Source organism: Anomalospiza imberbis, chromosome 9 (assembly GCF_031753505.1).
Source record: "Anomalospiza imberbis isolate Cuckoo-Finch-1a 21T00152 chromosome 9, ASM3175350v1, whole genome shotgun sequence".
NCBI classification, from domain to species: Eukaryota; Metazoa; Chordata; class Aves; order Passeriformes; family Viduidae; genus Anomalospiza; species Anomalospiza imberbis.
The window spans coordinates 27,646,486-27,660,529 of record NC_089689.1 but is presented as its reverse complement, the minus strand read 5'-3'; the positions used below and the strand labels follow the sequence as shown (position 1 = coordinate 27,660,529).

General features: G+C 43.7%; 1 protein-coding gene and 1 long non-coding RNA gene across 8 annotated transcripts in view; one reads left to right on the top strand and one right to left on the bottom strand.

Annotated features, from left to right (window-relative positions):
• Positions 1 to 14,044, top strand: part of DAB1 (DAB adaptor protein 1) — a 414,913-nt gene that overhangs the window by 169,172 nt on the left and 231,697 nt on the right. The gene's annotated exons all lie outside the window — the stretch shown is intronic.
• LOC137478803 (uncharacterized) lies at positions 2,983 to 8,026 on the bottom strand. The gene is made up of 3 exons (XR_011001801.1): positions 7,908 to 8,026; positions 3,602 to 3,939; positions 2,983 to 3,486 (listed from the first exon to the last, which is right to left on the bottom strand). It is a non-coding gene; the product is annotated as an uncharacterized lncRNA (long non-coding RNA).

Sequence of the window (14,044 nt, the reverse complement as noted above, 5' to 3'; positions counted from 1 at the left end):
CTGCTTCCTTAGATGCAGTTGTGCTCTTCCAGCTGTTATGATACAGCTGCACTATGAGTGGTGTTCACATCTTTGAACCAAGAGCAGCCCAGTTCAATTTTAAGCTCATGGGCTAAACTAATAATCTGTAAATCTGACTTCTGTAGGCAGAAATCCTTCTCATTTCTGGGCGTCTGACACTGGATTATTGGGAGAAGGCTGCTGCATCCATCCACACAGATCAATTGACCAGAGGCAATGTGTGGGTCTGGCATGACCCACCTTGGATGTGCTGTCTTCAGATCTCAAATCTGCTCCTTGTGGGAAGTTTGGGTCTCTGGCTGCATTGCACTGAGGAAAAAGAGCACAGCAGCTCTTTCCTAAACCCTTTACAGTGTGATGGAACCCATCTAAAGTGACCCCAGAGAAATTTCTCTGTAGTTTCCCGTAGTCACACACTTTGAATTTAACAACAGCTCCTAATCTCACCATGCTGGAGAGGTTCAGTGGGTCAGAGCAGTAGTGGCTGTGTGTGTTCTCCTGGTTGCATTTGCTCTATCAGCAGGGAGGAAAAGTCTTTACTCGCCAGAAGATCAATGATTAAATTCCAATTTGCAGTTTGGAGCTGATCCAGCCTAGAACTTCTCCAATATTTATGGTGTTCAGCTCCAGGTTTTTCCAATTTTGAGCATTTCAGTAGTCTAAGTTAAGTTATTAAGTGTTGAAGCAAACTCTCACAATAGTTACCTTGCCCTAAGAGGAATAATCCATGCAATAATACAAATAGTTGTAATCTATGCACATTGAGTAGTGGTATGACAATCTCCAAAGATGTCCCATTTAATCTGGAGTTAATTCCACCTTCATTGCTCCATGGATGCACTTCAGGTGCTCTGTGGTGTTTAATTTGGGTTCTTCTAAATGCCAGATGCAGAGAATTAGAGTAATTATGGCGTGTAACTCAGCTTTTCAAGGCTGTTTCCTTTTTAGAGAGCATTAAGAGTATATAAATGGTTTTAAATGTTTTAGTGGGTATTGATGGCCTGAAAGATTATCCAGCTGGAAAAAGAATGCAAGATCTTTGTGTTTCTCTATGCAAAGATAACATCACCATTACCGAGTGCTTTCTTAAGGAAAAATAAAACAACCAACAGAAAAGCCCAAACCTCTTTGTGGGATTGGAAATTACATGTATGGTGTTCTTTGGGGAAAATGCCATCACCTTGATAGAAATCATATTCAGGCAGTCACAGAAATGGCTCAGGCTGGAAGGGACCACTGGAGGGGATCTAGTCTGACTCCCTGCTCAAGCAGGGTCACAAGGCCACATCACTCAGGATTGTGGCTTTCCACCTGCATCTGCAAAAGAACCTGTTATTTCTCTTCTGAAGACTGACATTTGTGCCCACATCATCTCAATAAATGTCAGTTTCCCCTCATTCTACTGCCTGCTGTGGAATCTTACTCCACTTGCTCTGATGTCCCTCCTGAGCAGCAGTGTCAGGAGCAAGGACTTTGTGCTGTGTTAGTGCAGCACAAACTAGGCACAAACAGGCAGGAAAATAAAGCTTTTGCTCTTGAATTAGCACATGAAAAACAGAGAAGGGGGGAAAAGCCAGGTCCATTGGGCTGAACTCTTCAGCCATTCTGCAAATCAGCTGCCATTTAGACCTGGAGACATTGCCTGCAGTTTTCTTAAGTTCTTAAGGTGTGCTGAAGTTTCAAAAACAAAATAATAAATGGTGACAAAATATATAAATGATTGTGTTCTCTCCTTTTGGTGCAGTTGAGACCTACAGGGTTTTAGACCAGAATAAAGGCCGTGGGCAGGGGTTTTGCTTTCCTTACAGCAGTTGAATCAATCCTACAGTTGTCTGTGGTGCCTGTGTTTTTGGCAGTGGGTTTGGGCTGTGCAGAGCCTGTTTGCACCCATTGGCCCTAGAGGGTGAGGAGCAGCTGCCATGGGGACCAGGGGAAAATTCACTGCCAAAGAACTGGCTCTTAGGAGCAGCCTGCGGTTTTCTGAACATTTAATCAGCTCCTCTTGGTTTTGGGTGGAGAACTAAACCATAAGGAATATATATACCCCTAAACCTAAATCGAATTTCCTGTGGGAATGTGAGCCTGACACTTGGGTATGATGTGTTTGGTAATTCACCTGGGCAAAATGTGGTTCTGGAGCTGCCTCACACGATGCATGAGCTGTGATGAGATGCAGCATCTCCAACAGGAGATTGCCAGGCACTGGCTGCAATGGGAATTGTGTCTGACAGCTTAATATTTCAGTTGCAACTGGCGATTCTTACAGTGAAGAGTATGTAATTATTTTTTTTTTTAGCCTGATTAGAGCCACAAACATATGGCACAGTAGCAGAAGAAATTATTTTGGGTAGTAATCCTTAAATATTTTTTTGGCAATCACACGATTAGGTCTTTCCTAAGGGAAATAGAAACTCCCATTAAAGCACTTTGCTGGCAAGGCTTTGTAACTGCTCTGCCCCACAAAGTCCTACCTCCTCCCAACTTCTACTTGGCTGCATGTCTGGACAATTTTATTCAGTGTTAGCAGTGCTTGCTTAGCTTGCTGTCACCTGGAGGAAAGTGCAGCAGTGTCTTTTTCTTTGCTATGTGAAGGGCTAATGTGATGGAATTCTTTGGGGTTGACTTAGCTACTTTTAAAAAAAATTATTTTATTCTACCCCCCTTGAAAAATGACTGTACCAATGTTTGTCATCAGTGAAGAGGGAGTGGTGGATTTTTGGCACACCAGTAAAGTATTATAGATATCTTTTGAAGAAACTGTGTAGCATGTGGATGTTCATGGGTGCAGCTCCTGGACTTTGGAGATTGATAGCAGTGCTGTGTTTTTCTGGTCACCCTTGTGCCCAAGCCTCTCTGCTGTGCCATACACTCTTTTTCTGCAGAGATGGGAAGTTCCAGCGGGGCATCCCATGATGATTCTGTGTCCTAAGGCAGGTGACACACGTCACTCCCTCATTAGCAATGGGAGCTCTGCCAAAAAGGGCAAGCATGTGCCTGTGGTCCCGGGTTCTGCGTGGTGGCCACTCTTGCTCCATCTCACGGGATAATCCCTGTGATGGGGACAGCACAGTTTGCTGCACAGGCAGGTTTGTGTCCTGGTGCTGGCTGAAGGGGCTGCTTTATTCCAAAGCAGCAGGGATCTGATCTCAGGTGAAAGAGCCAAGTCCAGTGACCCCAAATATCCATGTCGACATTTACAGGGCTGTGAGTAAATTGCCTCAGCATTGCAGGAGCCTTTGTGGGAGGAAAACAAATCTAGGATGAGTGGTCCTCCAGCCAACCTTATTTTCCTTCCTTGCTGGCACAGAGCACATTCCCAGTGTTTCCAATGTAAAAGGCTTGCTTTGAAAGGGAGACCTCTGACCTTGCTCTGTAATGCACTGAGCCCTGGAAGCTGTGTTTTGTTGAAAGCTTTTGCTTTTGAAGTAGGAAAAGAGCAAACAAAGATGCCCTGTGAAGTAAAAGCTAAGAAAAAAAAATTACCTGTCTTTAATGATTGCTTTTGGAAGTTTTAGAGGAATTTAGGGCCCAAAATTAGGTGTAGAGGCGTTAGTCTGGGGAGAACTGATGCCTTACAAACGTGGAGATGAGTGTTACATCCAGAAACACCTCCTGAGGCTGGTTCTATGTTGTCCCATCCTGCAGCATTCCCAACCCTGATCCCTCCTCTGAGCTCCTTATTTACATTTATTCCTTGGAGGTTGGAGGCAGTTTCACTTTTCATCCTCTGCCAAGGCCTGGCTGGAAGAGGCAGAGCTGGAGCCACTGCAGGAGATGCTGTGATCGAGAGAACGAAGGCTTGAGGCCTCTTGGGAAGAGCAGGGAAATGAAGCCACATTTCTTCACGTGGTGGGCACATGCTGAAGGCTCCAGGCTTTTCTCCTGAAGGTGCTCTGGTTGTGTCCTTAATCTGTAGTGCTAATGAGGGGAGGAGTACAAAGCACAGGCAGATTAGTTGATAGTTTTCCCAGGAGTTAGAAGCCTGTGGAGACAAGCCAGGTATCAAAGTAGCTTTGATTTTTCTAACTCATGAAAATGACAGAAGGATTTGTCTCTGCTGATAATTGACCTCAAGCCTGGATCCCTTTCAGGAAAGGAAGGTGCCTTTTTTTCCTTCTGTTTGAGGATAAGGCAACCATAGTCAAACCATTTGTTTCTTGACAGGCAGAATGGAAGAGGGAGGTATCAAGGTGAGAAAGCTCCAACATGTGTTTTTCCATCTTTTAACTGCTGTTTTTTCTCTTGGAAACCTCCAAATAAATGCACGTGTTCTTATTTTTAATCCTGTCTATGGAAAGACTAAATGATAAGTTAGATGTTAGCAATAAAAAAAGTCATCTCTTCCTCTGAACTGATTTGTTTATCATGAGATGTGCTGTTACAGAAAATTTATCAAAGGGCATATTGATTTCACACAATTGTATGCCAGGACTTATTCTGGAGGAGCTTGTGTTCCCCTCAGTTCCTGGGCTTGGCAGAGGGTGCATGGTACCCCACAGATGTGATGCAGTGCTTTGGGAAGCTGGATCCCAAATTTAGCCAGCTCTGTGACACTACTTCACACCTTGGCTCTTTAATAACAGTTGGGATCAGCTCTCAGAGGCTGTTTGGGGTAGTTTCTCCAATGTGTTTAGCAATTTGCTAATCATGTCATTCCCTGGTTCTTGAGGGGGAAGGAGGGGACCTTTATTGGGCAATGTAAAGTAAAACAGGGTCAGAAAAAACACATTTTGTAGGTATTTGTATGGTACCTTCCAGTATGGGGAGTAGCAGGACTGCAGGGAATTCTTCTTTGGCCTTTTCCTTGTGTTAAGTAGCTCAGTTGTTGAGTGGGGGAAAGGGACTTGAGATTGGGCAAATGGGGGGGAAAAAAACTTCCCAAAGGGCTGCCCAAACCCTTGGATGCAGGAATGGCTGAGCAAGTGCTGATGATGACCTGCCAAAGCCAGAGGATGCTTCATGTGGCAGCACCAAAATAATGAGCAGCATTTTCTGAAATGAAGATGTCCAAAAGCTCTACGTGCTTTGCTAGGAAAGTGCCTGTGAACTAATTTAACTCAATTAATGTTGTCTTGCTCCTTCCCCTCTGCTACAAATTGGTGACATTTAATTCTTTAGGCTGTGGGAAGCACTCACTGTCTGTGGGCAGGACAGATGGGGAGTCAGAACTGGAAACAGCAGGAGGAGCAGAAGCCCTTTGTCCTTGACAGGACTGGCCTGTTCCTGAGGGTATCCACTCATCCATGGGAAATGAACCTTGATCTTGCCACTGGTCCCAAGAAAACACAAGCCTCTTGCAAACTAGGAACAAGACACACATTTTACATAGGAATGATGATGGAAATTAGCACCTCCACCTACCTTAGGGGGTGGCGTTCTCTGTCAGTGACTATTGTCAAGTCTACTGGGTGCAGAGCAAGAGAGGTATTCCACTTCAAGTTTTATCACCTACACATTTTCAGGTGTGGCAGAGGATATGTTACTGTCTTACCAACCCAGAATTTCTCCCAGAGTTAGTGTAGCCATTACAAACAAACAAAACAAACAAACCCAAAAAATGTAATCTCTGCTCTTGTTAGGCAGTGTCAGCTGGGTCATGACGAAAGAGATGCTGATGGGAACGCTATGGTTCCCTTGTAAATCAGAACCTGTAAGAGTGGAAAGCACAGTGACTCACTGGCACTTGTCACCAGGGCTGGGAGCTGCTGCTTCCTTTGGGATGTGGGTGACAAAGAGCACAAATAAATCAACAAGGCTGCATCTTTCTGACGTGTTTCTAAATGCTTCCTGGTTTTCTTCGCTTTCTTGTTAAGGAAGTGAAGCTGCAGCTCGCCCCTGAGCAAGAGGCCACTGTCTGACCCTCGAGGCATTTTGGTTAGTGGGGTGGGAAACAATGGCAGGAGCAGCCTGGTTTAGATTATTAACATGTCTTGAACAAAAGGGGAGGAAAAATAAGAGACTCTTCCATCATTTACAGCTCCTGAAATATCACTAATTAGTGTCTGAGGAATACAGACTGCGTGGGAAGTTAGACATTCACCAGGCTGTTCATCTGGGAGCCGTCTGAGGAACAGCTCCTGCACGCCGGACATCTGCAGGATTAAAAAAATAAAAGAGAAAGGAAAAGACACAGTTCATTAACCACCAACAACGTTACCCGGGAAGCAACTGGGGAAGCTGATCACTGCCACTAACTCTCACTCTGTTTACCATCAATTAATATTTAGTCTCCCAAATTTGGAGCTCTTTTGTTGGAATGCCTCGCGGAGCTGCCCAGGATCTGGGAATTGTGACTGGCTGTGGTTGGAATCAGAGAGCCCCAGGAGCTGTGGGCTCGCTGCTAAAGCCTTCAGGGGGCCTCTCTATTAAAGGGATAATAGTACAGATTTGAAAGCTTCAGCTGATTAATTAAATGCAAACACAAGATTGTACTCGTAGGCTCTTCCAAAGGACTCCAAGTCCTTTCCTTAAGTCGGTTCAACCTTGACCTGAGTTAGTGCTTGTATAAAAGATTAAAGGTGACCCATAAAGGGAGAAACTGGATTTGCATTGTTTTAAACTTGGGTTTGTGTGTTGTTGGAGAGGAGATTTTTTTCCCTCTGTGTACACATGCCAGGTCCCTCCCTTAGGAAGAAAATGGCATTTTGTGGTTCCTGATGATGTGGGGGGCTTGGGCAGTGCATGAGATGGAAGTGGGATGAGAGAAACTTTCAGCCTGGGCAGTGCAAGAGCTTGACACAAATTGTATTTTTAGTGGTCCAGAAGGTCCAAACCATTAGGTCAGGTTTGCCATGACGTTTAGGGTGGAACACCTCAGAAAAATGGGAATAGCCCCAAAACCAGCAGAGCTGGGCCTGTCTGCTTGGGAAACACATTTCCATCCTATTCGTTTGTGTAGAGTTTAATCTTGGAAAATGCTTCATTAAAACTTCTTGAGTCTCTTCTGGGACCAGTCAGAGCAGAATGTTGCAGGAAATGTTAATATACTTGGGGCTTCTTCAGACAGAGTTTGATTTGTTTTGTTTTACTGTTTAATTCTGGTTGTGCTCCTTACTTGAAAGGGCTGAGCTCCACATTTTGCATTTTCTGAACAACATGACAGCCTGTGAAGTATGTGACAACCTAGCTTGAGTAAAATGCAGTGGACATCCTAAATTACCTCTTCAGTTATATTTCTGAAGCTTTTTGAACAACTGAAATTCGTTCCTTTCTAACTTGAGTTGAACCTTATGAATTGCAGATTACTATTATTTTTTGATCAGAACAGAAAAGGTTTTCATTTTCAGGCCTCGTACGTGTCATTTTAGCAGCTATTTCCTAATCTCTAGCTGTCGTAACCCCTTGGACTGTTTAATTGGGCGTTGCCAGGGAGTGCATGGAATTATAGTGTTAGCAATCACTGTACTATGTTACAAAGCTGAGTTCATCAGAGTGTCCAATTTTTTCCTTACTAAGTTTGTCCCTAAAGACTTCTCTTTAAATTTAACACTTGTCCTTGAGAGCGTGCATAGAACAGAAGCAGTAGAAAGGACCAGATGTAGTGCTATGGAGCTTCTTTGTTCTCCCCTTCGTGATAAAGCACAAAAATCCTACATAGTTTAACAAAACTCTGGTATCTGGTCCTAATTGCTGTAAGTAAAGCACGTGTGATCTAAATGTTAATCAGATTTCTGCATTTAATGAGGGAAAAAACAGCTATTATATGAGAAATGTTCAGGAGCAGGAGCTGCTCGTGTTCCAATCAGGTGATTGTGTATTTGAATAGTATTTCCATTTAAATAGCTTTATCGCCCCGCTGATTCCTAAGCACTGAGTCAAAACAAAAACTAACAGCTAAATTGATATTATTACTAAGGAGGAATGAGTAATAGGCAGTAATTCCATACCTGCTGGGACTCCTCAGTGTGCTCATGGGCTGCATAGGTGTGAGGGTCTGCACCAACTCTGTGGAGCTGTTGAATTTACAGAGGAGCATCATGGGGCTCCAATTCTGCCCTACTGAGTCTGCATTACGATCCCCTCAAATTCTTCCTCTGCTTATTTTCCTGTTGATTCCCATGAAATGCTTGGTTGTGCAGTGGACTCCCTTCCCAACTCCCAGGGTTTGGAGAAGCCAAGCCTTTCCAGCAGGCAGGTTGAAATCCGCAGAGGTCCTGCAGGACAGGTGCTTGTTTCCCCAAATCCCTTCACAGCCAGAGCCTTTCCTAGGACAGCAGCAGGTCTCCATTGCTCTGGCCACCCATATCTCCTACTGCTCCTGAAAGGATTATTTCATAATCTTATCCTGTGAATGCAACAGCTGTAAGCCCAGATAAATGGCATCCCTCTAGGGAAAGTGAGCTGGGACTTGTTTTAAGTGCATCCCAGTGGAATTGCATAATCTGTGATGTTAAATAGCATTTGGCTGGCTGGGGTTGTGGTGGATTCAATGGAAGTGCACCTTAGGATCCTGTGGCCTCTCTCTGTTTCTATAAAACAGGCTGGTGTAGGCTGAGTCGGAAACCAAGCCACGAGCTTGTCTGTATTTACAGGGGCCCTGCCCTTCAAATAATGGCCTTTGGGAGGGTGCCATGAGAAGCACATTTTATTCTAGATCTGGCAATTCCTTTCCAGAATGCGCAGCTGCCAGGCGAGGTTGGATACAGATCCAATTAGACCTCAAGGATGTTCAGGACCTCTGGTTCTTTCAGGCTCTGCTTTGCAGCTCCCCAGATGGTAAAAGCCAGCTGAGGTTACACCATGATCAGCATCCAGTCCTGCCTCCTGCCCGGCCTGGGCCAGAGGATGTCACTCAGCAGCCTTTTCAGCAGGCTTGATGCTTTGTGCTTGAACCAGAGCACTCCTTGCAGAACTACACCCAGGCTTCTGTGAAATGATGGGGAATCCAGCTGGTCCTGCCCATCAAAAATAAAAATCAGGGATAAAACCAGCTTTTTGTCCCAGATGGGAGGTCCTGCTGTGACATCTGGTCTGGGGGGTGATGTCCCTGCCCATGGCAGCTGGGTTGGAACTGCATTTCTGTAAGTTCCTTCCAATCCAAACCATTCTGTGATCTGGTCAGAAGATGTGATATTGAAAGGGATCCACATCAGCGAGATTCAGAGCATGTGAACTTTGGTCCCTGTGCAGAGATTGGTCCTCACTTCCTTTTAGCTGCTGAGGTATTTCATAGGATATCTCACCACAGCTGCTTAAGAATCTGCTCACATTTTGATACCCCTACTTGTTAGTTTTCTCGCCCGGCTCCCTCTGGACCTGCTAAGCAGAGAACTCCTGTTTGTGTGATACTTCTCTGTCCTTGATGTTTCTGCTCCAATCACCCTCTGCTTTCACAGAACCGTGTTCTTAGAAGTTCAGCCCCCCTGTGCATAGTTACAAAGTAGCTGAACACTTATACCATGTTTTAGGTAGTTAATTAACAGTGGCTAAAGAGTAGGTATTTCTTCTTCAGGCTATTTTAGCTCTTCAGCAGAAGAGTGTCATGCTTTATGTTTTTAACTTTTCTTGCTCTCTGGTTAAAAATCATAGAAACGCCAAAGCAAAAGCATCTGTAGAATCCCAGTTGCAGGTGATGCTCTAAGAGGATGAGTCCTTTGTATGGGGAAAAGGTCTCCAAAGACATTAAATCCTGATTCAGTGTTTTCAACCACAATTTCTCCCTTACTTCCTAGTGTGTGTGGAGCTATAGTAATTGTATGGCAAATAACAAACTTCATATGAATGTTGGTTACTCAAGAAAAAAGATTGTTTGAAAATGTGGTTGAAGGTGTCAAAGGGAGCACAGCTGGGAATCAATCATAAATGCAGATATCATTTCAATGAGAAATAAGTACACTGAGAGATAAAAATCTATAGTGTTGGGCTATTTTTCTAACTGGATAGTAGAATTTCACTTTGGACTTGGTAGAGAGAAACATTTGGTTTAAATGTTACAACTTAACACCTGAAAATCAATTCTTATACACAACCTCTTTTAAAATGCTAAATGGAAAATATTTTCCTGACATCTATGAGAGCCACACTTTCAGCAGTAAAGATTGGAAATGTTCACTAGGAATTGAATCAATGGTGAAGTCTAGAGAACAGATCTGTTTGCAGGTTTGAGATCTGGGATGGATGCTTTGTTATTCTTCTGTTACTAATGATTGCATTAGGAAAGAAAGAAATTGATCTTGGGGCCATACTGGGGAAGTGGAATAAAATGACAGAATGGTTGGCAAAAATCTTCACAGTGCAAGAACCTGCCAAGGTCTTTTGCACAAGAAGCAAAGAGCAAACAAAGTGTTTGCATGATGACACTGCAGAATTCCCCAGCTGGGGGCTTTCTGCAGCCCTAGCTCAGCTCATCCTTGGGAACACTTGAAGGTTCCCCTCCAGTGTCAGGCTTAGCAAAACAAAAACTCCCAGACTGACTCAATAGTGCTGAATTGCATTTAGGTTTATGTTGAAGTGACAATTTTTGCATAGTTTTAATGAGCAGCAGCCCTGGGCCAGAAAACTTCAGACTGGGATGCTTCTTGCTTGCTGCTCTAGTTTATTTTAATGCCTCTCACCTGAGAGCACCATCCTGGAGTGCATTAAACAGCAGGACTGGCATCCATCATGTGGAGTCTATCCTGTCATCTCTCCCCAGGAAGAGAAGTGTGAGCAATGGGGTGTTTTATTTTAATAGCTTTGTTGTTCGGTTGGTGTTGCTGTCGTGGAAGTCCCTTCTGAGGCAGAGCGAGTTGTTTTGTGGTTTTTAATGCGTAGGTTGCTGCGTCCCGAAGTTGAGGCAGGCAGAATTGAGGCTTGGATCCTGCATCTGGAGGGGGTGGGTGTGAATTTTCTCCTAAGATTTGCAGTTGATTCCACAGCCTTATGCTTGCCTTGGAGAGCATCTGCCTTCTGCTTGGGTGAGCTTTGGCTCGTGGTGCAGAGAGCTCCTGAAGAATGGCCCGTGGCACGTGCGGTCTGCACAGTCATCCTGGGGAGCTCACAGAAAGGCTTTTCCCAGGGAGATACTGAGTCACAGATGGACTTTTGGTAGGCAGCCACCAGCCCAGCATTTTGCCTTCATCCCAGACTTCAGGGCAGTCTCTTAAATACCCTGGGCCAAGCTCGTGGCCTGCTGTGATAGGCAGGGACAAAGCTGTCAAAAGATGACAAAACCATTAGTATCTTTGGTCTGGTCATCATCTCACATTAGTGTCCTAAAAGAGCAGCTGGAGGGAAGCTTTTCCCACAGAAATGTGAGAGCCCGTGGCCACAAGAGACCAAGTTCCTGACATTTTGTGTCAGGAACAGCCGCTGACCACTGGGTGTGGGAATAGCTGATTTATTTCCCTGTGGGGGTGCGTTCTCCAGGGCTTGGTCTGCATCCAGCTACACACTCTCTCCATACCTCTGTTTATCTATCTAAAAATTGATTTTGATATACATACACACCACTGTTGATAGATCTTTCACTGTGTGCATCTTTCTGTGCTGTGGAGCCAGGGTCAAAGGGAACAGCATCACAAAAAATTTGAAGTGCGGTGGAGCTAAAAGGAAACAACCGGAGAGATATCCGGGCACAAAAACTGGAAAGGGCAGAGGACAGAAAGAAAGGAAAGGTGGAGGACCATCTAAGCACATCCTCTTTGGCTCATAGGAAGGCTGCCAGTGGTGGAAAGCCTTGGGAATACATAATTTCAAAGTTTATACTGCTCATCCAGAAAAATGAATGTATCTAGGTTTCATAGGATTAAGCAGTAAAGTTTATTGCTGCTCAATATGAAGTGGAGAGGAGGATTTCACATGGGGGAAAAGGAAAAGAATATTAAATGTGAATTAGTCAGCAAAAATTGCAGTTAGTTAGCATGATACTTGATTAGAAAATGACTAGATACCTTCCTCTTATTAGTAAAATCATTCCATAAAGGTAAAATAAAAAGAACAAACTTTGAGATGTGAAAACAAGAGAAATAACTTTTTAAAAATGTTTTCTTGCTGTTTCTAGACTGCTTGAAGATGATGAACACAGTAATAACAGTAAGATTACTGCTGGACACAAAGTGAACTCTTACTCAGGCACAAAACTCCAGCCAACCCAAACGACTGGGTCAGTAGAAATTAAATCAGCAGCGAGCCCCAGATAATATCTGATGTGGGTTTGTGTCAGGATGGATGGTTTCTTTCTTGTTTCCTCGTTATGACTGATTGCAGTCACTGCAGAAATCAATAGTCTGGCCATGGCTGGGCACTGAAATGGGGGAGGCAGAGAAGCAGAAGCACAAGAGCTTTCTTGGAGGCTTCCCAAATCCCAGCCCCAGCCTTCCCAGGTGCACAGGATCTTCTGCAGGGACTGAATATGGAAGCTGTAAAGCTCTCAGTGTTGCCAGCTCAGGCAGGCAGTTTATTTCTTTGTATATTCTCATGTCAGAATCCCAAAAGCTTCATCACAGCACTGGAATTCCAACCTGGACTTGGTTTGAAGTGTGTGTAAATCCAGCTGGGTGGAGGGAAGAGCTCCTTGGAGAATCTTCAGCCCAAAGCTTGCTGCAAAGTTCCTTCTGGTGCTGTAGTTAGCAGAGAAAGAACCAGATATTACTTCTGCTGGGGGAAAAAGGCAACTAAAACCTTTGAATCTGTTCTTCTCAGAGCAGTAACTGAAATGAAATAATAAAAATTTTGCTGTGGTTTTTCAATGAACTTTTAAAATACAAATTTGGATCTAAGTGTTTAAAAAGGCTATGTCAATAACTACATACTTGGTTTTATTTTATTATTTCATTGGTCTCCACTTGGAGGTTGATCTGGTATTTGTGAACAGCAGCAAAAATGTAATATTCATTTAATATTAGTAAGTGAAACCCAGTCTAAATCAGGTGACTTATTGTATATTCCTTGATCACTAGCTTATAATTGAATGGATTTTTAAATTGGGTTTTAGCTCAGAATTTGTGGATCTGCATATCCCTGAGTTTTATTGGCAGGGCTCACACATCCAGGGATCTTCCCCATCTGTTGCCCAGGTTTGTCTCCCAAGACCTTGGAGAGTTTGGGGCCCATATTTCCAGCTTCTCCACACTTCAATATCCAACAACTTTTGGGGTGTGCTGGGTGTGCCTTAGGCTGAGGATAAGCAGAAGCTTAACTTGTTCCAAATGATTTTCCACTCTTTTTCCTATTGTTTATTGTTTATTCTGCTATAATTTATTCACAAGATTAAGTGGGCAAACAACATCACAACTACTTCTAGCTGCACAGTCCAGTGAACATAATGATGCCAGCTTTAAATGCTGAGCAGTGCTGATTAGAGCTATTACACAAATATTCATTTGTTTGCTTTACCTTTACCACTTTGCTCACATACTTCACAAATTAGGGTATTATCCTTTCTTTTCCCCCCCTTACTGCTTTTACCATCAAATGAAGGTAATTTACCATTTTTCCATTTGAATTGAAAAGTTAATTGAACTTAATGGCTCCAGAAAAATCAATAATTTCCTACTGTTATTGATATAATGAAGCACGTGTACAAGATTACCCAGTAAAGACACAAACCACTTAAATGAAGAATTCAGCTCCATGTTGAACTATTTAAATTCTCTGTGTGGACAGTTAAGGGAAGATCCTGTGTGTGGGGAAGCAACTGCAACTTCAGCATGTTGAAGTTATCATAGAATCATTTAGTTTAGGAAAGTCCAACCATAGCCCAGCACTGTCACATTCTCCACTAAACCATGTCCCCAAGTGCCACTTCCACATTTTTGAACACTTCCAGAGATGGTGACTCCACTGCTTCCCTGGGCAGTCTGTTCCAATGCCTGACCACCTTCTCAGTGAATAATTTTCCCCTAATATCCAATATAAACCTCCCCTGGTGAGAGTTGAGGCTGTTTCCTCTCATCCTGTCACTTTTACCTGGGAGAAGAGACAAACCCCTACTGAGCTACAGCCTCCTGTCAGGGACTTGTGAAGAGTGAGAAGATCTTTGATTGTGACACAAACTGTACAGGCAGGATTTTGTGGTGTTTAACATGCTCTATTTTTCATGCCT